This window comes from Mercenaria mercenaria, chromosome 18 (assembly GCF_021730395.1).
Source record: "Mercenaria mercenaria strain notata chromosome 18, MADL_Memer_1, whole genome shotgun sequence".
Classification (NCBI taxonomy): domain Eukaryota; kingdom Metazoa; phylum Mollusca; class Bivalvia; order Venerida; family Veneridae; genus Mercenaria; species Mercenaria mercenaria.
The window spans coordinates 37,541,999-37,547,998 of NC_069378.1; positions in this window are offsets into that span (position 1 = coordinate 37,541,999).

Sequence of the window (6,000 nt, forward strand, 5' to 3'; positions counted from 1 at the left end):
CAGAGATTCTGAAAATACGTAAGAAAGAATCTGATATACTATATTTTCATATCTGACTAAGGACGTCAGAAAAAACAGACATTATTTACAACTGTAACGAATGCGGGAGTATTTTCCCAAAGCTGGGTCAGTTACTTCAACACAGGAGCGCAAACCATCAGGAGAAATTCACCCGGGACATAAGTGTTTAGATCTCATAAGAAGAAGCTTCCAAGCCCTCAATTCACCCTGAGTATAGACAAAAGATTCAAAAACATGAACAATTAATGATAGAGGATGATGAAAAGACCGCTGATGCATGTATATATTTTTTTTATTTGGAGTATCGACAGCAAGATATGTATGAAGGTCCAGTTACCTTTTCAACCTCATTCCAAGCATAGTGACCAGAATATCGTTTTAGAGTTTCAATGGTAATGGCATGGTAATTCGAAACTATATTCAAGTTCAACGGTAAAACCTATCAATAACTTGAAATAACCGTGGTCGACCAAAATACTTTGACGAAACATAAATATATTGAAGAGCTTGGTTACACTTATGTATCTATTTGAAATTTAGTCTGAGTTTGTAAAGAAATTAAAAGAAAACAATGAAATGATGACTTTCAAAGAACTGCTTGATATGGTATCTCCCTTACAACCTAGAGGGGCTTTCTTCGGATGTCCACAGAGGCATTTCCACTTACAAAGAATGATGCAACTATGAAGAAAGAGCTTTTAAATGCTAGTTGATTATTTAGGTGATCTTATAGATGAAACACAACAAAACATTCATAGTTAATGGAACAAAAAGTTGTGCATGTCACTGATTAAAAAATCCCAATGAGGCTGGTAAACAAATACTGCAAAATAAAAAGCTGACTTTTTGGTTACTGGTCCATCGAATAAAGTCGTAACTGTGACTGATTCTCAAAAAAATATGCATAGGTCTGAGATTTTAAAATTTATTTCCTGTAATTTATGAGACTGGACTGCTATAAATGCGGGTTTCAAAATTTTGTTCCAACCTAGCCCAAAATTTTCCTTAAATGTGATATCGCCTATGTTTACAATAACACCCTTCTGAAAAGAACAGCCAGGCTATAAATTTAGTCAGTGTATTTCTTTCCTGAATCTCAATTATCACTGTCAGAATAATGTGTATATTTTATATACTGACAAGGAAATTCATTGATGCAAGCATCAAAGACGCCGCCAAGTGTTATGTCTGATGTACATTTTTTGCAATATGAGAAATCACCTAATTATTAGTTTGGTTAGTCTGGCTGGTTACAAGCCATCAACACTAGCACATAATACAATATAATTATGTTAAAAGCATGAAAAATAAGTGTGATAGAAAAGTATACCATGCAATACAAATCCTCTACCTGCAATGACATTAACATTGCGAGAAAGGTGGTCCCTTTAGATACAAAATTAAAGTAATTATTTCACCAACTAAGGTCAGCACCTGTGAAAAGTTCTTATATACAGGAGTAGAAATGCAATTTGTTTGGAAATGAGGAAATGTTGAAAGGTAATCATTTCAAAGTTGTGGTTCACAGAAACCATTATTTTTTATCATCATATAATGTAATGAGTGTTTTCTATTCACTGATGAAGTTTCATGGTCCTTAGTCACCTACTTTATAGATTTCAGAATGCAGATATACAGTTTCCGTTGACAAAACAACCAAAAGTTTGTCCAAGAAAAAAATGATATAACATGAATAATCTGTATATTGCCCCTATTCACAAAGCAAATGTCATGAATCTTTCTTATATACTTCTGAAATATCATAGAATTCAATTTCTTTGGACCAACGGTAAACTTGATTCAAATCTAATATTACAAGAAATTTAGCAAGCATAATAACCCACGGCCAAATTCTAGAAAATGTTTTAATGAAAATCTTTTTTTAAGTTAGACAGGAATGGACAGATACAAAAACAAACTATCCATAAAAGTAAAAAAGAAAAAGAAAAAAGAATCAAGTAACAAGATAAATTCAACAAGGAAATCTATTTGAAAGTCACTGATGCTTTGATAAAGTTATGGTCCCATGGTTTTTGATATTTCGATCAAACCACATTTTAAAGAAGTATTAACTTGTCACTGACAAATTCAGCCAAATGATGGCCCTTTATTGCACACCTTAGTTGACAGTGAATATCTGTAAACAATAAGTATATGACACATAAGCAAAAAAAAAAGTCAAAGGTTAGAATCAAGATGAGTTTATAAAATATTTAGAAATATTCTGACCAGTTGTACATGTGGTCACAACTGGGAAACTCTATGCTTCAAAGTTAAGGTAACCATAACAATTATATAAATATACAACTGTAAAATGAATCTGCAAAAAAGTGCGCATTCTGACATTAGGTAATCACTGTAATCAACAAAGAAAATAAGACAAAAGATTAAAAATAAGTTAAACATATATATGCTTATTGATTCCTTTATTTAATTTGTTAATACGTTTTTTCAAGGAATTTTATGCAGGCAAAGTGTAATTTTTCGTATTTTTATTTTTTTAATATTCTCTTCGAAGTTTACTGAAAGGTTATTGTAAAATGCATGAACACTCCCTTGTCCGCAATTCACGCGTTGCAGTATGGTATATCTGCGGTGTGTTCTATTTATAGAAAATTAGATAGGTAAGTAAGTCATGCTATGGTCAGAAATAGAAAACATGACTTACAGAGTAACCTCCCTTATCAATAAATCGGATCAACATTTTGACGAAATTGTAAATAAAAAAATATTTTCTGCTCTACAAATAAGGACAGGAAAGACAAATAACATTGTTTTATATCACATAATAAGTTGCATTTATTTTATGTTTTTCGGTGATTTATCGAAATATAACGGTGAATTATATCCTGATAAACTCACTGGCCACTCAGTGAAAATTATCAAATCTGATACCCGGATTAACGTCAAAAAGTTTACCGAGCGTACTGAAAGCCGGAAACAATATGATGATGACGTCGTTAAAATGACGTCATCTTTGCGATGCTTCCTGAAATTTCCGCAATTTCGCATTTTATGAATAAACAGACAAGGTGGTTTAACATAATAACAGAAAAATAGTGGTAGTCGATGTAATGTCACTGTAATTTCAACGTGAACACCAAAGTTTATTTATCACTCGTGGCTGCGCCACTGTTGAGAAATTAATAAACACTTTTGGTGCCACATCGGTGGAAAATATAACGTGATATTAACCGAAACAACAATATCTGTATTACATACATTTCTTATGTTTTCTTTTTGCCATTTTTTTTATTATTCACTAAAATCTATCGTGAAATATCGAGGGTCCTTTTACAAACTATTCACTGTGTTCAGTTTATCATGCCGAAACTATTCATTACCATCTTTACAGGGTCCAAAATAAAAGTGTATTCCATATACTCGACACCGCCTCCTGGCGGCATCGAATAACGTTACATATAAGCACAGACAGTGCTTGACCCCCTTTTCATGCTACCATTGCTATAATTGACCAGACGCCGCATGTCAATCAAACCGATAAATCGATCGCCGATTAACCAGTCAATACGTGCACCTCCAGGCGGTGTTACCATAGATAATACCCTCCGACATTGCGATCGAAAAGCCTATAGAATATTACTGCAAATTACAATTAAAACAACTAATGTAATCGCGCAAGATACGATCAAAAATGGTAAAAAGGTGCAAGTGGGGCCTTTGTAAATCGGACACTCGCTTCCCAAAGCGATTAGAAGGCGGAGTAAGGTTTATTCCTTTCCCGAAGCCAAAGACAAACCTGGAAAAATGTCTGTGATGGATAAAGGCCTGTGGACGCCCGCACGATCAACTTAATGTAGAGAAAATTGATCTGGGTTAATTACAGTGATAGCTGGATCCCAGCATCACTTTATATACAATAGTTAAAGGGAACCAACTATTTGTTAAAGCAAGTACAGTACTAAGTGCTAATTTGGACAAATCAGAAACAAGTTCTATAAATAGCACCAACCAAAACTCACTTATTACGCAGGTATAAATAGGAAGATGGATGACAGAGAATTTATTAGAGCGGTCCAGTGGTAACACTGTTTGACTACGAAAACAGGGGTCGTGAGTTCGAGCCCCCGCTAGCATTGGGATAAGAGACCCGTGTATGGGTGCTTTACACCTGGCACGTTAAAGAACCAGGGAAGCTTCTGGAATTGGGGCGTCTTCTGTATCTTGCACTATCCTCCTACTAACATTACTAACAGTCTTCTGGAGGAGTCGCCCATATGGGTAAACCGGTGGCGACTATAAATAAGCTTACATACACACACAGAGAATTGATTCTGTATCCAGGGATTGATACACATCGAGGATTCAATTAATAATTTATCCCAGTACCTTGATAAGGAAGTTATTGCACCTACACTGTCAGGGCAGATAAATTATTAAAAAGAAGACGTTTGAAGTTCATAGACTAGAGAAGAGTTGCAGAATTTCACCAAGGTTTCGAGCTATAGGAGTTTTACCTTAACAGTAGTTGAATGCTACAGACGATAGCAAATATAGACTGAGCATCGGAAGAGACATACTAATAGTGTTTGGTAATCTACTGAGATAGTAGGAGAATTCCAGCTTATAGACGAGATTCAGCATTATTAGCGAAGTACAGCTAAAGCATCAGGGTTATACTGTATGGAAGTTGAATGCTATATGTGATAGCATATAGGCGCTGAGCATCCAGGAATTAGGGCAATCTTATTGAGTTACAGCTTTAATTAAAAGGACATAGGCTGAGCATCTATGCGATAGGACTCGTACGTTGTTGTTCAAAAACATTGTCTGACGGGAACTTCGACAAAAAGACTAGTCAAGTGCAGTATCTCCAGCCTACAGGGGTTTGAGCTGATTTTTACTTGAAGGTTGATAGTTGAAAAATTGGAGTGATTTTTGCCTGATCCTTGAAATTAACTAGCTCTTAATTGGAATCATTTACAAATCATTGGTACACGAATCATTTAGGCAAGGTAGCCAGAGGAAAATTTTATATACGAGATAAAAGCTATACGTTTTAACAAAGGACATTCAACATCGTTTGTCAGCTAGTCTAAGACATAGGTACCTTAGTGATTGGACCCATTTCATTGTTCAAGATACTAAAGGCGTAGGCACTTTCCCTGGGTCATATAACTCGTATCCTGACAATCACCCAAGGTTCCAAAGGGAGCGATTGTTTGTTATATAACCGAAAGGTTTTGCATCACATAAATAAAACGGATTTTGACTGGTTGTCTTGGTTGCCTAATTATTTGTGAATAATTAATAATGTTCAAACTCTCAACCTATTAATACATGGTATGGAGAAATAAAGTAGTTTGATTTGCTGGCAGACAAATAAGGGAATATCGTTGATGAAGGAAGGGCCTAAGAATTTAGTTCATAATACATTTTCTTCTTTTTCTCAGAACAGAAATTCATAACTTGTTTGATGTGATTCAATTCCTTTTAATTTATGAAGAAAATTGCATAAAAATTGTCTGTTCCTCTAAAGTGTTGGTGTATAAAAGCGATCACAGTTTTTTAATAAATGAATATTCATTTATTCTTGAATTAGCTCTATCACGTTTAATTCATTGGGGGCCCAAAAATAATTGATTTATAACTCTTTTTTCTGGCATGTTTTAGGAAAAAATTGTGATATTATTTTGGTCGTTTATGAGCCTCCCCCATACTGCACAATGTGATACATGAGATTCTCATGTTAAAACACTTTTTTATATATGCGCGTTCCGTGGCAAACGGCCACACAGAGGAAATGACGACCACGGGGAAAAACAACGTAGACATTCCCGCGCGTTTCATGGAGATTTAAATGACGTTGAAGAATAAATTTATTCGTTTATTAGTTTTTTTTAAGCTGTTATAATACAAAATGAACATGCGTTAACGTAAATCTCCTCTTTACCAAATTTTTAGTAAAATGAAAAGTTATTAGCAATGTAATGTTTGTAATAATGAGAGATAAAAAAT